The following is a 17,667-nucleotide window of genomic DNA, read 5'->3' as shown; positions in this document are numbered from 1 at the left end:
TGAAACACTTGAAGTCATATCCATTAGCATCCAGAGCTCCTCCCCCTCCAACTCGCAGCTAGCAGGAGGGAAAGGAGCGCTGGACACACGTGACCTGGTTGTCCCTGCTCCTGCCGGAGCACATTCTGTAATTGGCAGCAGTTTACATTGAGCGTCAGTGTGTAGCGCTGCTGCTTAGCAGCGCTACACACTGAACACCGGTACCGGGAGCCGCGCCACTGACCAGGCGCGGCACCGCGAACCGGCTGATAATCTCCAACGGCCCGGTCCTGGTCCGCGGACCGGCGGTTGGGGACCTCTGGGCTAGGGGATTGAAATTTGAGAATTTTCTTTTGTGGGAAAACCCCTGAAAGTCTCTGAACTTGCCCTCGGTTCTAGGCAGGGCCCTGAGGCACTTGTGGTTCTTGGTATTAGGACGCTGACTGTGGAAGCACTTACATGTGCTGCTCACTCTCACTAGACTCTGCAGACAGACAGACAATGTGCTTCCACCTAGCTGCAGTTTATATACTTCCCTGGTCAGGTGATAGCATTCCTCCACTCAGCTTCCAATTTGTTTTATCAGAACAACAATAGTAACATCTCACAGTGTTAACTCTTGCCTTACCAGGCAGTGGCTACAGCTGCAATTAATCAGTTCTCCAGCACTTAGAGACCTCCTAGAGAGGTGATCAGTCTCCCACACAGCTCCTGACATGGAGAAGGAGCTGTTCACAACTACCACCTTCACTATGCATTGGCAGGGGTGTTGCAAATGCAAACTGCACTATATGCAGTTTGCCTATGTGGTGTGCAGAAGGCGCCAGGTTCAGGATTTCTGTTGCACGTTCTTCATGAATCTGGCGTCCTCTGCACAGAGTGCACCTCTTTTTTTGGGTGCACCTTTAACATGGGCGTGTGACACAATCTGTTGGACTATCCATGTTAAATCTGGCGCACCTTCTGACTGAGTAGTGGAACATCCCCTAATTTGTTACACGATGCGTAGTGCAGCCGTGCCACAAATGTGACACAGACACTTCTTAACCCCATAAAGGGGTTTTCCCACGGGATAGGGCCTAACTTGCTGATCAGTGGGGAGCAGCCTACAGGTTGCAAAAAAGAGCCGTCTACTCCATTAGTCTGGGTAGCGGCGAGGGGTCCGTTTTTGCGATCTGCGGGGGTCCCAGCACTAAGACCCCCACTGATCAGCAAGTTAGGTCCTATGGAACATTTTCTGTTTTTTTCATTTCCATTATTCACTCTCCACCATTAAAAATCAATAACTTTTTTAAACGTAAAGAGCTCTGTAAGGGCATGTTTTTTGTGTAACAAATTGTACTTTATAGTGATGGTATTTAATATTCCATGCCGTGTACTGAGAAGAGGAAAAAAAATCCAAATGCAGTTAAAATGGTGAAAAAACGCATTTGCGACGTTTTCTTGTGGGCTTGGATTTTACAGCTTTCACTGTGCTCCCCAAATGACATGTCTACTTTATTCTTTGGGTTGGTGAGATCACAGGGATAACACATTTGTATAGGTTTTATAATGTTTTCATACTAATTTTTCATTTTGCCATCTTCTGGCGCTACTAACTTTTTCTCACTTCAGTGTATGGAGTTGTGGCTGGTGTAATGTTTTACGACTTTGATGACGTTTTCAATGCTACCATTCGTAAGACTGTATGACCTTTTGATCACTTTTTATAGAGTTTTTTATATTTTCAAAATATATATTTTCGAAATGGCAATTTCGACTTTGGGCGCTATTTTCTGTTACCGGGTTAAATACAGTGAAAACCGTTATTATATTTTGATATATTGGGCATTTTCGGACACGGCGATACCTAATGTTTTTATGATTTTTACTGTTTATTTATATTTATATGACTTCTAGGGAAAGGGGGGTGATTTGAATTTTTAGGGTTTTTTTTATATATATATTTTTTTAACTGTATTTTATTTTTACTATTTTTCAGACCCCCATGTAATGAATGGGTTAAAATGAGACAGTCTGGTCACTTCGGAAGACTTGAGGCGCTCATGGCACAGATGTCATGGGGAGCGACGATCCTAACTGAGCCCTTGCGCCGCAATCAGTTTGAAGCTGTGGACAGGATAGCACAGATCATTGATGTTACCAGTAAGTGTTTGCTGCAATATGCAGCAAAGACTTACCGGCTATGGAGAGGTCTCAGCCAGTGAGGCCTCTCCATGCACCCACCCGCCACTTGTCGTACTATTAAGGTACACGTAGTTAAGGGGGTAAATACCTGCGCAAGCAGTTTGCACTAGAAAGAATGTGCAAAGTCTGACAGAAAACTGGCGTATGGCTCTTAGGCTATATTCACACAAACTTATGGGGGACGTATATACGTCCCCCATACACGGCAATGGTCTCACAGCGCCCACACGTGCAGAAGAGAAAGATAGGACATGTCCCATCTTTATCCGAAGTACGGCACTGCTATAGAGAGAGACGGGGGCGAGTGGTGCTCATCCCCTTCTCCTGTCCCCAGTGCAGCGGGCATACATTGTCTAAATGTAGCCTTAAATGTGCCCCAGAAACTTTCTACAGAAGAACAGCAAGCAAAGATCTAGAAAAAGGTGAGGAATTGATACAGAAAGTATTTTAAAACTGTATAACTTTTTTTTTTACACAAGAGTGCACAACCCCTTTAACGTACAGCTGCATCCTAAATGGGTTGACCAGTTTTAGAAAATAAATGTTATGGTTTGTATCATGAAGAGTTAAAAAGTTATTACATTTTCTAAAAGAGCAGCTGTCGTGTCATTTTACCTCAAACAAACTGACGAGCAGCCTACAGTTATAGAGCAACTTGTGAGACAACTGCTTGAATAAGCAGAAGACAAAGGATGTGAAGAGTAACTGAGGATACGTGTAACTGAAGCCCCTCGAGTCTTAGGAGTGTGAGGGAGGCGGCCAGTCTGGCTAGGAGAAGGACGCCTCAGAAGAGGAAGCCGTCATCACTCAGGAGCCGGAAGGTGAAGAGAAGGAAGTGCTAGGATCAAGTAAGAGGCGCAGAAGAGCTCCTGGAATATACCCTCCTCCCCTGGTGACGACGAGGAGGAGTTCATCAGGCAAGAGAAGATCCCTGGGGCCAGCGAGATAGAGGAGTGAAGGAGAGAGCACCACAGCTGCAGAGAGGAGGGTGAGCCTGTGAGCAGTCACTTGTCTTATGCTGCTGTGATGTTTCTGTTATGCAGGGATTGATGTTATTAATGTTTATATTTGTGGGTGAAGCCAGGCAGTAAAAGAGAGAGTGGGTGCTGCTTGGGCTGGTGAGGAGAAAGGGGTTTAACCCTTTGAGTAAAAACACTAGAGCACTTGAGAAAGGCGTTTAGGAGGTCTGGTAGTGATGATTTGTGAGTTACATCCTCTGGGTTATCATTTAGCTAGATGTGTTAGAAAAAAATGTGAAGTTATTAATTTATTCTCTATCTCTTTGGTGAGAAATATAACAGGTTGATGATGAGATTGGGAAAAAAAACAAAATGTTTATTTTATTTTTATTTATTTTTGTAACCGCTTCAAGCATTTTAAACTCATTCTTCAGTTTTATGTTGAAGATTTTGAGGTGATGTAGTTGACACATTCAAGCATATCGATATCTTTTTAGCAACGTGTTAACATTTTGGAGAAATGGTTTGGCTGTCGTATTATGAGCTTTTAAATCAATAATTTGCTGTTCATTATAAAATGGGATGGTGGTTTAAAGATGTTCCCCCTCAAATATCAGATCGTTGTAGGCAGTATCGATATTGCTCTTCATTGATTTACGTGTTGCATAAATGAGTGTTTTGCCTTTTAAGACCTTGTAAAGTGGTTGTTAGGGAAAAAACTGTAGAAAGAAGTATCTGAGGGAATAGGTAAATTTCCTTCATTTTCAGTTTTACGATTAATCTCCCTCCACCATTTTCTATAAATATTTCTTAAATGATACTATTGATAATTTACCTAATACATTTTTTTGAATTTCCTTTAGGTCCTTAGGTAATTTGTTCAAGATGCTGTTTAAAGGGAACCTGTAACCAGGAGCCCTTTTTTGGTTCCACCATGTCCCCTATAGAGAATGGAGTGCACACTGACAAAGTTTTTTTTTCTATAGTAACACTGGGTATTTCAGAAAAGAAGATGGGTTAGATCAAACTTTACTTAGCGGACTCTCGTTTTGCTATTGACACCGTGATGCTTTCTGTGTGTCCCTCCAATATGAGAATTTTTTATGAGAATTAAAAATTTCTACAGATATATTTTGGACCAACTTGCTATTTAACCCCTTACAGACATGTGACATACTATTACGTCACATGCCGGCTGCGGGGGTATGGAGAGGGCTTATGGGCTTAGCACTAGCCATGACAGCCTCGGGTCTTCCAAAAACCCGAGACTGTCTGTTTTTAACCAATTAATTACAATGTGTGATTTGCGCATTGTAATAAATGAGGAAGTTCAATCAAATAACCTAGGGTTAAAGTACACCTGTCATCAGGTCTCTGTCACTATTTCTGTCACCTCTACCTGTTGGAGCAGCTCACAAGGATCCATCCCAGCCTTTATCTAGTTATTTCATACATTAATCATTATAAAATCATCTATTCTTTATTATGTAAATAAGGCTGGTCACATGGTCAGAGGCAGTGATGTCACTCCTGTTACCCTTCTCCTCCCCCTGCTCATGTCTGTGTAATGTATGGTAAAGCATTGCTAGTGTTTGTGCTTTACCCGCTGACATGCTGTCCTCCCATGCACACAAGTACCTGACGTGTTCTGCTATAACATGGCTGCATCCTGGAGCTGTTGTATCTTTCACAAACACACAGGCTGCAGGAGGCGTGGCCACCAGCAAGCACATGGAGCAGTTATTACACCATTATACAAGTCAGTCAAGCACTGGGGGTGTGGCTGTACCTCCCACTCATGGCAAAATAACCCCCTAAACTAAATATATTTTCATAAACTGCCATTAGGAAGCATTGCTTCTATCCCTTCATTGTCCCTCTACATGCCTGTAAACTTAAGCAATGAGGTCCTAAAGCTGTATGCAAATGACCTGTGAAATGTCCAATGAGCCATTAGCATATTCAAGCTGTCCAGCTTAAGATAAGATAAGATAATCCTTTATTAGTCCCACAGTGGGGAAATTCACACACTTATTCATGAGTGGGAGGCACAGCCACACCCCCAGTGCTTGACTGACAGCCTGTATAATGGTGTAATGTCTCCTCCATGTGCATGCTTTAGGCCACGCCCCCTTCAGCCTGTGAGTGCATATGTATGTGTATGTGAAAGATGCATCAGCTCCAGGCTGCAGCCATGTGTATACCAGAACATGTCAGGTACTCATATAGCTGATGTTTGTGTCTCTGTGTATTAGGAGGATGCAGCATGTCAGCAGATGCAGCACACACACTAGCAATGCTTTACTATACATTACACACAGACATGAGCAGGGGGAGTAGAGGGGTGTGGTAACAGGGGTGACATCACTGCCTTTGACCATGTGACCAGCCTCATTTACATAATAAAGAAATTATAATTTTACAATGATTAATGTATGAAATAACTAGATAAAGGCTGTGATGGAATCCTTGTGAGCTGCTCCAACATGTAGTAGTGACAGGACAAGTGACACAGTCCTGATGACAGGTGTCCTTTAACGACTTGGCCATTTTGCACTTTCCTGACACGGCCCTTTTTTTAAATCTGACATATGTCACTATAAGTGGTCATAACTTTGGAATGCTGTAACATATCCAGGTGATTTTTAGATTTTTTTGTGACACATTGTACTTCATGTTTCCATATGTCTGCTTTAACTTGTCATCAATTTTCAATCATCCTTTCCTTTTTTTAGGATGTTAGGAGGCTTATAACTTAAGGTGTGATTTTTCAGATTTTCCAGAAAATCATCAAAACCTATTTTTGAAGGGCCAATTTAGTTAGAAGTGACTTTATAAGACCTAAATGAAAGAAAACCACCACAAATGATACCTTTAGAAACTGCACCTCTCAAAATATTTAAAACAACATTTGGGAAGTTTGTTAACCCTACAAGCGTTTCATGAGGGTGAAAAATAAATGGAAGTTAAATTACAGAAATGTAATTTTATCTCACAATGGGGCAGATTTATCAAGCTGTCTGAAAGTCAGAATATTCTTAGTTGCCCATGGCAACCAACCACAGCTCCCTTTTAAAATATTCATGAGCACTGGTAAAAAGAAAGCTGAGCTGTAATTGGTTGCCAAGGGCAACTAAGAATATTCTGACGTTCAGACAGCTTGATAAATTTGCCCCAATATATTCATTGAACACTAAAATTTGCACCTTCACAATGTGTTAAAAAGGAAAATGCATTTTACAAAGCACACCCTTTGGAGAATTTAGCATGGTGCAATACGTGTATTTGCCTCTACAGGTGTTTGATTCAATTAGGCCCCTAAAAGGAAAAATGTGAAATTCTTCCTATAAATTTTAACCCTATTTTTTTTTTTATAGCCACAAGAACTATAAGATTAAATAACCCTCAAAATGTGTAAAACTATTTATCCCAAGTGTGGAAGTACCCCACATGTGTATATAAAATGTTGTATTGGCGCACATGGGTTGTTTGCCTTTTAGAAGCCAAATTTGACAGAAATCTGATATGTTTCAGGATGCATTTGGGGAGCTACCTACTGGTATAAAACAGAGAAAAACCCAAAGAAGTAACCCTCATTGTTGAATGCACACCCCTTAGAGAATTAAGCAAGGTGTAATATGTGGTGTAGAGTAATACACATGGTGAAATGAGCATTTTGAACATACAGGTGGTTTCCGAATATGATGTGCAATGGATGCTAAATATGGAAATTAGAATTATTTCTGGAAAGTTCAGTGCCAGTTATGAGATACCCTGTATGTTCTGCTCGTTATGTGACGCCCAGTTTGTGCCACTGTGAAATGTCAACTCTCTGATTAGGAAGCCGTGTTTTCTGATGTGAGAAAGACCCTACATGTGATCCTAAACGCTAGCCAGAAAATACAGCAGGGCTCCGGAATAATAAAGCACTCGGAATATAAATAAATAATAATAAATAAAGAACTTGGAGAATTATGAAGGATCTGCTAACAAATCCAGAGGCTTGGAGGTGAAATAGAAAACCTAAATAAAAAAAAAATAAAACCAACAAGTGACCCTAGTTTGCAAACTTAATCCCACAAGGAAATAATCGAGGGGTAAGGTGATCAAATTGACCTGACAGTTGTTACAATAATTACTTTCACGTACATTTAATTCACAACAAAGGTTGGATGTGAATTGCGAATGTGTTGCATATAAGGTGGCGGAATATACCAGGGGACCAACTAAAGTTTTGTCAATCTGGTGTTCTTGCAGGTCTTTTGGTAGTATATTGTGTCCATCCTAACTCCTTTTTTGGAACAGACTCTTTTCTGAGTCTTTCCCTTAGAAGCAGCGGAATTCACCGGCATGCCCTGCATATTGGAACAGCACGGAAGAGTTGTACAGCATCATCTTTACAATGTACACGGCCATATCTTCATTTTCTGTAGGGTGCTGTACGGTCTCAGTACTTGATCTGACAGATCAAACCAACCCATGTATTTATTGTAAGCAAGGATGCTGTCTGGCTTGGGGGAAGCAGTGGTGGTACCCTGTACAGGGGTGAGGGTGCTGGAGTCCCCATGAATTGTGGTCAGAACAAGGACATCGCTTTTGTTCCGCAGTTTACAGTGCCGCAGGCTGGAACTGAGGGATAGCAATAGTGGAACGCTGGGATAAAAGTTATCCACATACAAGTGGTAACCTTGATCCAGCAGTGGGTGCACAGATCGGTCAATCGGAGCTCTCTGGGAGATGGCATGAAGCCATCAGCCCCTTCCACTGATGACTGGTGCTGTCCTAAACAGCAACAATTGTTGCTGTGAGTTGCTCTCATTCACCCCAGCAATGGCCATTGTGCCGAATATTGCTGCTATTGGCTGGTCTGGATTGACCAGCCAGTAGTGTCAAACATGGAAAGGGGGGACAGCAAATCCCTTCTGGACCGCAAAGCAAAATAGATGGCTGTTAGGAACATCTGCCACCTTACCCCGATCACCGTGTCTACAGACCTGGTGATCGGTATTACTGACGTCAAAGCAGTGGCGTAACTAGGAATGAGTGGGCCCCATAGCCAATAGCCTCCAACCATAGGTCCTCAGTGTTACATGGGTTTCCACTATCTTTTTCTATAATGGAGGGGAATAACAGTAACAGTATAACAGTAGATGAAGCTCTGCAGGAGGTTTCCTTATACCCCGTCTACTGTATTAATAGCTGTAATAATAATGCTGGCTGCTCATGTTATTCTGTTATAAGTAACGGTAACAGTTGTGGCGCTGGGGGAAGGGGCTTCTATTTACTGACGGTCTCTGTTATTCTCCATAATGGAAGAAGATAATGGAAACCCTTGATGGTGGTGAGAATCATCAGTATGGCCGCTCCTGCTCGGTATCAGTGTACACTCACCGGCCACTTTATTAGGTACACCATGCTAGTAACGGGTTGGACCCCCTTTTGCCTTCAGAACTGCCTCAATTCTTCGTGGCATAGATTCAACAAGGTGCTGGAAGCATTCCTCAGAGATTTTGGTCCAAATTGACATGATGGCATCACACAGTTGCCGCAGATTTGTCGGCTGCACATAAATGATGCGAATCTCCCGTTCCACCACATCCCAAAGATGCTCTATTGGATTGAGATCTGGTAACTGTGGAGGCCATTTGAGTACAGTGAACTCATTGTCATGTTCAAGAAACCAGTCTGAGATTATTCCAGCTTTATGACATGGCGCATTATCCTGCTGAAAGTAGCCATCAGATGTTGGGTACATTGTGGTCATAAAGGGATGGACATGGTCAGCAACAATACTCAGGTAGGCTGTGGCGTTGCAACGATGCTCAATTGGTACCAATGGGGCCCAAAGAGTGCCAAGAAAATATTCCCCACACCATGACACCACCACCACCAGCCTGAACCGTTGATACAAGGCAGGATGGATCCATGCTTTCATGTTGTTGACGCCAAATTCTGACCCTACCATCCGAATGTCGCAGCAGAAATCGAGACTCCTCAGACCAGGCAACGTTTTTCCAATCTTCTACTGTCCAATTTCGATGAGCTTGTGCAAATTGTAGCCTCAGTTTCCTGTTCTTAGCTGAAAGGAGTGGCACCCGGTGTGGTCTTCTGCTGCTGTAGCCCATCTGCCTCAAAGTTCGACGTTCTGTGCGTTCAGAGATGCTCTTCTGCCTACCTTGGTTGTAACGGGTGGCGATTTGAGTCACTGTTGCCTTTCTATCAGCTCGAACCAGTCTGCCCATTCTCCTCTGGCACCTTGTTGATACAAGGCATTTCCGCCCACAGAACTGCCGCTCACTGGATGTTTTTTCTTTTTCGGACCATTCTCTGTAAACCCTAGAGATGGTTGTGCGTGAAAATCCCAGTAGATCAGCAGTTTCTGAAATACTCAGACCAGCCCTTCTGGCACCAACAACCATGCCACGTTCAAAGGCACTCAAATCACCTTTCTTCCCCATACTGATGCTCGGTTTGAACTGCAGGAGATTGTCTTGACCATGTCTACATGCCTAAATGCACTGAGTTGCCGCCATGTGATTGGCTGATTAGAAATTAAGTGTTAACGAGCAGTTGGACAGGTGTACCTAATAAAGTGGCCTGTGAGTGTATGGGCCATGTGTCCTCATCACTGACTAGTCAGGAGGTTTAACCCAAACACTGCTTGTCTGAGTAGCCATTAGCCGCAAGAAAGCAGGGTAAGAGTTGCAGCTGCTGCAGAACCCCCCAATACATGAGCCAGCTGCTGCAGAACCCCCCAATACACGAGCCACCACATTTATCACTGACTGCTCCACATTTATCACTGACTGCTCCACATTTATCACTGACTGCTCCACATTTATCACTGACTGCTCCACATTTATCACTGACTGCTCCACATTTATCACTGACTGCTCCACATTTATCACTGACTGCTCCACATTTATCACTGACTGCTCCACATTTATCACTGACTGCTCCACATTTATCACTGACTGCTCCACATTTATCACCGACTCCTACACAACAGCTGCTGCAGTACATCATATTAATGTAGAAATGGTGGGGGAAGATATGAGGGGATGATGCAGAGGGGTCTGTAAGGGACACTCAGGAGCTTCTTAGCTGCTCCTACACACAGTACACTAAGGGGTTAAGGAACAGTGAGAGGAGACACTGGGGGAGGGAGGACTTAGCTCTGGCTGCTTCCTGGCTGCTATGGAGGAGGCTGCTGCTTCTTCAGGTGCCAACATCTCTGTCAAGTTGAGTCTTCCGCGCTGCTGACAGGCAGAGCAGGGATTGGCTGCAGACTGTCTCCTCCCCTCCCTCTCTCCCTCCTGGGCAAGATCCTCCGTGTACAGAGCAGAAGGACGGTGCCCGCCCCTAAATACAGCTTCTCATTACAGGGGTGTAACTACAGCCAGAGGGAGAGAGGAGCCCGGGACACACGGCCGAGTACGGGCCCATGACCCTGCCGGGCCCCGTAGCAACTGCTGCTATTGGTTTGTCTGCATTAATCAGCCAATAGCAGCGATCATGAACTAGGGGGAGGGGGGGGGGCAACAGGATGGATGGCCGTCAGGAATAGCCGGCATCTTGCCCTGATCTCTGTGTCTGAACCGTGTTGGCAATTCTTTTCCCGCTGCACCATACTATGACAGCGCACATCGGTAAGGGGTTTATAGGCTATACAGTCTTATTTATTTTTTGGGCAATTTGGACAAATAAGGGCTTATTTTTTTGGGAGACGAGATCAATTCTTGTTTCGGATTTTTAGCCTTTTTTTTGGGGGGGGGGGAGCACTGTAGCTTAAAAATAATATATTATCTTTATTCTTTGGATCACTACAATTATAGTGATGCCTCATTTATATAGTTTTATTTATATTTGTCCAATTTTATTGAAGAAAAACTAGAATACATAAAATTGCATTTTTGCAGCGGCATAACTTTAGCATTTTTTGGTTGACGGAGCTGGTTGTGGGCTTATTTTTTGCGTGACAAGTTGTTCTTTTCGGTGGTAACATTAATAATTTCTCTATTTGTATAGTGCACACAGATAACGCAGCACTGCGCAGAGTTTGAAAAAATCAGTCCCTGTCCCCGAATCTAATCAACCTACCACTATGTTTTTGGAGTGTAGGAAGAAACCGGAGGAAACCCAGAGAACATACAAACTCTTTGCAGATGTCGACCCTGTAATGTAGTGCTGCAGGGCTGTAATGCTAACCACTAAGCTGGCCCATACCATTTTGGTGCTTGTAACTTTTTATGATTACTTTTTACAACACATTTTTGTAAAGTGATTTGGTTTAAATGTACATTTTTGGCAAGGTTTTCATTTTATTTTAATTGTTTACAGTGTTCACCAAGCGGGTCCTATTATGGTAATGATTTATTACGCGGCGATACCAGATATGTGTTTTTTTTTTTTTTTTGTGATTTAGTGTTTTTGTACTTTATTACTTGTGTATAGGGAATTGTGGTGTTTGGGAGACTTTCACTTTCTTGAATTTAATTTTATTTAAAAAAAACCCTTTATTATTTTAACATTTTTTTTTTTTTTCAAATAAATCACGTGTTCAAGCTGAGAATCGGACCCCCCACCGGTAAGCGCCGCTGGGGGGGTCCGATCCATGTCAAAAGCCCTTTATATTCTGCGGTCGTGTAAGGGGGTTAACACCCGCAATCAGAGAACCCTCTGGTTGCTGGCGTTACACACTGGTATCAGCTGCGGTATGCAACGGACACCCAATCTGTTCGGTGGTGCCGGCTTTGAACAGCGTTAATTCACTTCCCGCCGTGCCGTTCTATTACGGAATGCATCGTTAAGGGGTTCAAGAACTGCACTCACTGAATTTGTGTGGCTCACCTCCAGAACCAAATTAAGATGTTTGGGTGGTATGACCATGCAACTTACTTGAATTAAAATGTGTTTGGAGAAAACAAACATTCAGGAAATATCTGTTATTGGGCTGGTATGTCTATCTGTCTGGAACTTGATCTCTCTAACATGTATTTTGGATAGCTTCGGTTTACTGTGTCACACTGCAGCTGGCTGGAACAGAGATTTGTTTTCACATTGTTGCCTTATTTGGTAACTTGCATTGTATTATTTACTCAGAAATGCCAAGTGCCTTAACTTATCCCTACAGAATTAGTCGTTGTTTTGATTCTTGGGTGTCCAACCAGAATCGGTGGGTTTTCGACAGTTCTGAAATTATGGACATAGGTAAATAGAAAAAAGTATTATGTTTCTTGCTTCAAAAGCTGAACAAAAATCAGGAGTTTCTTCAGAAGTTTAAAAATCTCTCAGCCTATTACTTAAGCTATTACAATTTGATTTTTGTAGAAAACATTTTTATATGAAGTAGAGAAGAGTAAATGTGCAGTAAAATATGTAGAATTTACACAAAAATTTAACTGTATACTTTTTAGTTGGGATCCATCTACAGTTCTCAGAGTTTGGCTGGGTTTAGGAATACTTGTTTTTTTATTTAGGCTGCATTCACACAAAAGTATGCCCGCCTGGCCGTAGCCCGGCAAGCATACATTCGCCACGATGGAGAGGAGGAGGGGTGACCCTCCCCTCTCAGTAGCGATGCATGCAGCCGTAACACGGGGAAAGATAGGACATGTCCTATCTTTTCCCTGTGTACAGAGCGGAACGGTACCGTATCGCTCCGTGTGGCCATTGCCATCTATGGGGGACGTATGTACAGCCGCCAGCTTGCGGCCATATATACGTCCCCCCAACAGTTGTGTGAATTCAGACAAATTCTGTGTATTTCCTACGTCTTTTGTTCTGAAACAAAAAAGGAAGGAAATGGGCATTCTAAATGTCAACTGTCTTTAACTGCTTCTTTTTTGCAGCTGCTTTTTTTCTTCAGTGAAACAATGATTCCACTCTTTCTGCGGAATGGCTCTAGGTCACTCAGCCAGATAATACAAAATACATTTCATATTTTGCTTTTTTAGCTTACAAATAGAACCCAGCATTGCTGCTGCATAATTTTAAAACCATTGCCTTACTGTAATGTAATCTATTGAAACTGGATAGCTTTTGGCATCTACAAACCACTTTACAGGAGATGCCACCATCTCCTGAAGTATTAAAGGCCTTATTGTGGTGGATGTCTTAACACATATCTGTGCCTTTTGTATATGTCCCATGCTGTAGTAGCAGAATCATAGTGTTATGAGACTAAAAGCAACATGAGGCTCCAAACAATGTTCATTTGGGAAACCTTGAGTCAATTTGGCCTCTAAACTTCCCAGTTTAGAAGCCGAGCATTTTTGAAATGTGCTGGAAAAACATGGCATTGATTTTTTTTTTTTTTTGCTAATTAACTTAGAGAACCTATCACCAGGAATGTCACTTTTTGTTGGTGACAGGTTTAAGTAACCTATGCTATGCTGATTTTAAAATTGCCTTTTGAGGATTACGAATTATTTAAGTACTTCTGATTCATTCAACACACTCACCGCAGAAGCTGAGTAATGTCAAATAAAGTTTTATAGAAAAAGCATAAATGATTCAGGATGTTGAATTAAAAAAATAAATAAATAAAAACGGCACAGCATTGTCTATTGGAACTTGTCAACAGCTAAGAATTCTTGTTGAAAGGTTCCCTTTACTGAGAATCGGTTTCTGGATTTTTCCCCATTAAACTAATAGGGTATGGGTATGTCCTTTCTAGAATTCCCCATTTTTTCACCCATTTAATTACAAAAGAAAATAGAGGAATTGGAGAATCATTCTAGGAGGAACAATTTGGTATTGATGATTCTGGGAAGCTCAGTTTTCCACGGCCTTCTCGTATTTGGGGACTACTCTATTGAGGTAACCAGAAAAAGAAAGGCCTTTGCACCGATCTGTACAGAACTTTACAATAACCAGGTCAGGTTCACCCTTGCTTATTCACCAAATCTCATGGATCTTTCATTCAGCACTGCAAGATCTTTTGAAAACTGCCTTCAACGCCGCCACCAACTTTCAGAAGATCGGTCCTTGTCAGAGCCAACTTCATGATCTTCCCATGGACCATCCTGCTTTTCCCCAGTTATCAGGGTGGTTGTGAGAATCAGTCATGGATGCTATGTCTGTTCATTTACTTTATCCACTTTGAGTGACCGATCTCATCACTATATTAATGACAAATTCTAAGGCTGCTTAATCCAGGATATAATGTCATAACTCAGACTTAAAGCAAACCTGTCACCAGCCGCACGGATTATAAACCCACAAACATACCGTGTAAGGTCTATTACTATTATTACAGGTTTTCCGGGCTTGCCCTCTACAATGCTTCAAAGCTGGCTTGATGCTGAAATATAAACTGTATATTTCGGGGTCAAGCCAGCTTTGAAGCATTAAAAGGACATGCCAAGACAACACTTTTTTTTTTTTTTTTTTTATAGATTTTATTTTTGTAAGTTTTTTGAAATTTTTGTACAAGTATAATAAACAAAATTAAATATAAAGATTACTGGCTATTGCTCACTCATCACCACATTACAGGAGTAGCAATTGTCATCGAGAGGTAGCAGTCAGGGTATTACATTTCCCATACATTACAGGTGGTATATTGTACAAGCTTCAAGAGGGAAAGCTAGATATTGTAGACAGTCCACTTGTTAAAACATTAAGTAACCTAGACAATCAGACTGTCACACACACCTACCAATACACTCTTTCTCCTTCCTTACAGTACTACATAAAGAACTGATGGATTTATAAAGTCGTATGGAGATTCACACACCATCTGGACCAGATGAGCTCAACTTCTGGGGGCACTTCCTGTTAAAGGAAACCTACCACTTGAAGTGGCAGGTTTCAGATGGAAATACCGAGGACCAGCTCAGGGTAAGCTGGTGCCGGAGCTGATTTTTGTTAGTGTTTTAAACCGCTGTATTGCGGTTTAAAACACTTTTTAAACTTTATAGCCGGCGCAGGGAGGTACGCGCTCGGCGCTTACCATGCGCGCGGCTCTCCTTCACTTCCTATGTAGCTGCGCGCACGGTCGCGCGCATGGTAAGAGCCGAGCGCGTACCTCCCTGCGCCGGCTATAAAGTTTAAAAAATGTTTTAAACGGCAATACGGCGGTTGAAAACACTAACAAAAATCAGCTCCGGCACCAGCTCACCCTGAGCTGGTGCTTGGTATTTCCATCTGAAACCTGCCACTTCAAGTGGTAGGTTTCCTTTAACATACAGGGAACGGTAGTGGGAAATGACACTAACGAGAAGTTTCCATTGTTTTTTTTTGGGGGGGGGGGGGGTCCTGGTCCTTCCATGACATCACCGCTACGTTCCGGGCGTAGTACAGGGTTAACCAGAAGAAGATTTTATCGTAGTGGCTGTTGATAGCCTCATTCATAATGCCAAGGAGACACACTGAATTAAAAATGTTGATTAAGGAATTCCAGCACTTCAGACCAGAAAATATGGATCCTAGGGCAGGACCACACGCAGTGCAGGAAGGAACCAACTTCGGCCTGACAGCGGAAACCTAGATAGTTGGGCATTACCCCATACAAAATAATTTTGCAGGGGTGAAATACACACGGTGGAGAAATTTGGACTGAATCAGGAAAGCCCTCACACTCGCCACAGATGTGAAGTAGGACAGTTCAACCTCCCTCCAGTCATCCTCCGATAGGTCAGAGACATCAGTCCTCCATTGTTCAATGGCCCTATCAAATGGTCTAAACCTTTGTTCTTGCAACAGGGCATAGACCTGGGTTTTGGGAGGTCCAGGGTGTTCATCAAAGCTTCCAGTTTGGAGAATCCCACTGTCAGGCTAAGGCCATGAAGGCATGGCGTAATTGTGTACAATGGAAACTAGCAGTAGCGAGTACTGTATATCTATCTTTTATCTCATTAAAGCTAAGTAATTCTGCATCTGCAGATAGGAGCTGACCAATGAATTTCACCCCTGCTGCCCACAACATTGTACAACTCGGGAAGGAGAGGAAGTGTGAAAGCCAAGGATTGAGCCATAATGGAGTCCTTGGTGAGAGAGGGGGGGAGTCCCCCCACACACCAAGATTTGCGCCCTGCGCCAGCACACCGCAACCGTACGCATAGGAAGTGGAGTATCAGAAGGGGACTTGTATCTATACAGTAAATTTGTAAGGCCTTCATAGGAACCCACTAAGGACCCAGCCAGCGCTGTACTGGCATTGCCTCTATCAATATCTATCAACCATTGGGCGTATACCATCTGGGCGGCCAAATAATATAAGTATAAATCAGGAGCTGTCTGGAGCAGTGCTAAACTAAAGCGTGGGGCACCACCTGCCAGTAGGGCCAAAGAATACCATCCATGCGCTTGAACAAGCTCTTGGGGAGCAGTATCGGACAGGCATGGAATAAATATAGAAATTTGGGAAGGAAGATCGTCTTGAAGATATTAATACGACCATATAGGGATAGTGGGAGAGTAGACCAAGCCTTCAGGTGAGACTCAGTAGCAGTTATCAGTGGATGAATATTTAGTTCAGTGTAAGCCTGAATCTTGCATGATACCTGGACCCCTAAGTACTTAAAATTAGACAGCACCTGAATCGGGACTGGGAGGGGAAGGGAGTTTACACCTTTAGCCGATAGGGGAAAAAGGACCGATTTGTCCTTTTAACTTGGAGACCCGAGAACCCCCCATATGGTCAATCAGGGATCAGAGAGATACCAGAGAGAGGCCCACATCCCCAAGGTACACAAGTGTGTCATCAGCGTAAATGGATACTTTTTCGGTAATGGTAATGAGTCGGAAGCAGGGGATCCTTACCTGGCTTAGGTAAAACTAACTTAGAGAAGAATAAAATTCACGGAACATCGCGTTTATGGATAGGGGTTCTGTAACCAGGGTTCTGCTGTCATCCAGGATTGAAGGTACCGAGGCACAAGGCTGCTCCTCCCTTGACAGGTATGCCAGCAGCTTCCCGTTGTTATCTCCAAACTCAAATATGGATGCCTCCCAGGCAAATAAGCGCCTGCTGGTGCGCTCTTTTACCGCTGCCAGATGATTCCTTTGTGCTTGCGCCCAAGCTCTCTTTTTTTCCGGAGTGGGGTGCTGGTATCGCTTCTCTGCGGTAACCAACGTAGCTGATAGCCCCTCCTGCGCATTCAGGATATTTCTATGGCCTGCTACACCTGAGATAAACGCACCCCTAACTGAAAATTTATATGAATCCCAAACTAGAATAGGGTCAGGGTGTGCAGAGTGCGTATCCCAGAACTCACTATAGGCTGCCTTAACCGCATTCTGAACTGCTGGGAATTGAAGCCAAGCCGGGTGCAAGCGCCACAGGAGCCACTAGGAGGACCTGCAAGGAGACGGTTGAGCATAGCGGAGTGGTCCAAGGCGCAGTGCAGGCAGTGTGACACTTAGTTGACATGGGGTAACATATCGAAGGAGACAAAAGCCAGGTCAATACGAGAAAAACTTCTGTGTACAGAGGAATATTCTCTCTCCTGAGAGTATTTACTACGCCAGATGTCCGTTAGATCCAGAGATAAGAGCCACTCATCCAGGTGGACCAAGGCCTCGTCTAGGCCGCTTG

The 17,667-nt window shown here is 43.2% G+C and overlaps 1 protein-coding gene across 2 annotated transcripts in view; it reads left to right on the top strand.

Annotated features, from left to right (window-relative positions):
• Nucleotides 1-2,896: 2,896 nt before the first annotated feature.
• The window catches only part of CUEDC1 (CUE domain containing 1), a 150,293-nt gene continuing 135,522 nt past the window's right edge, over nucleotides 2,897-17,667 (top strand). The window contains exon 1 of one of the 2 annotated variants that reach the window (XM_072137113.1): nucleotides 2,897-3,154. The gene's annotated coding sequence lies outside the window, so the exon portion shown is untranslated. Of the gene's footprint in view, nucleotides 3,163-17,667 lie in introns of both variants that reach the window. The other variant, XM_072137115.1, reaches the window with a different exon arrangement.

This window comes from Engystomops pustulosus, chromosome 2 (assembly GCF_040894005.1).
Source record: "Engystomops pustulosus chromosome 2, aEngPut4.maternal, whole genome shotgun sequence".
Taxonomy (NCBI): domain Eukaryota; kingdom Metazoa; phylum Chordata; class Amphibia; order Anura; family Leptodactylidae; genus Engystomops; species Engystomops pustulosus.
The sequence above is the reverse complement of the archived record's forward strand: the minus strand, read 5'-3'. Positions and strand labels throughout refer to the sequence as shown.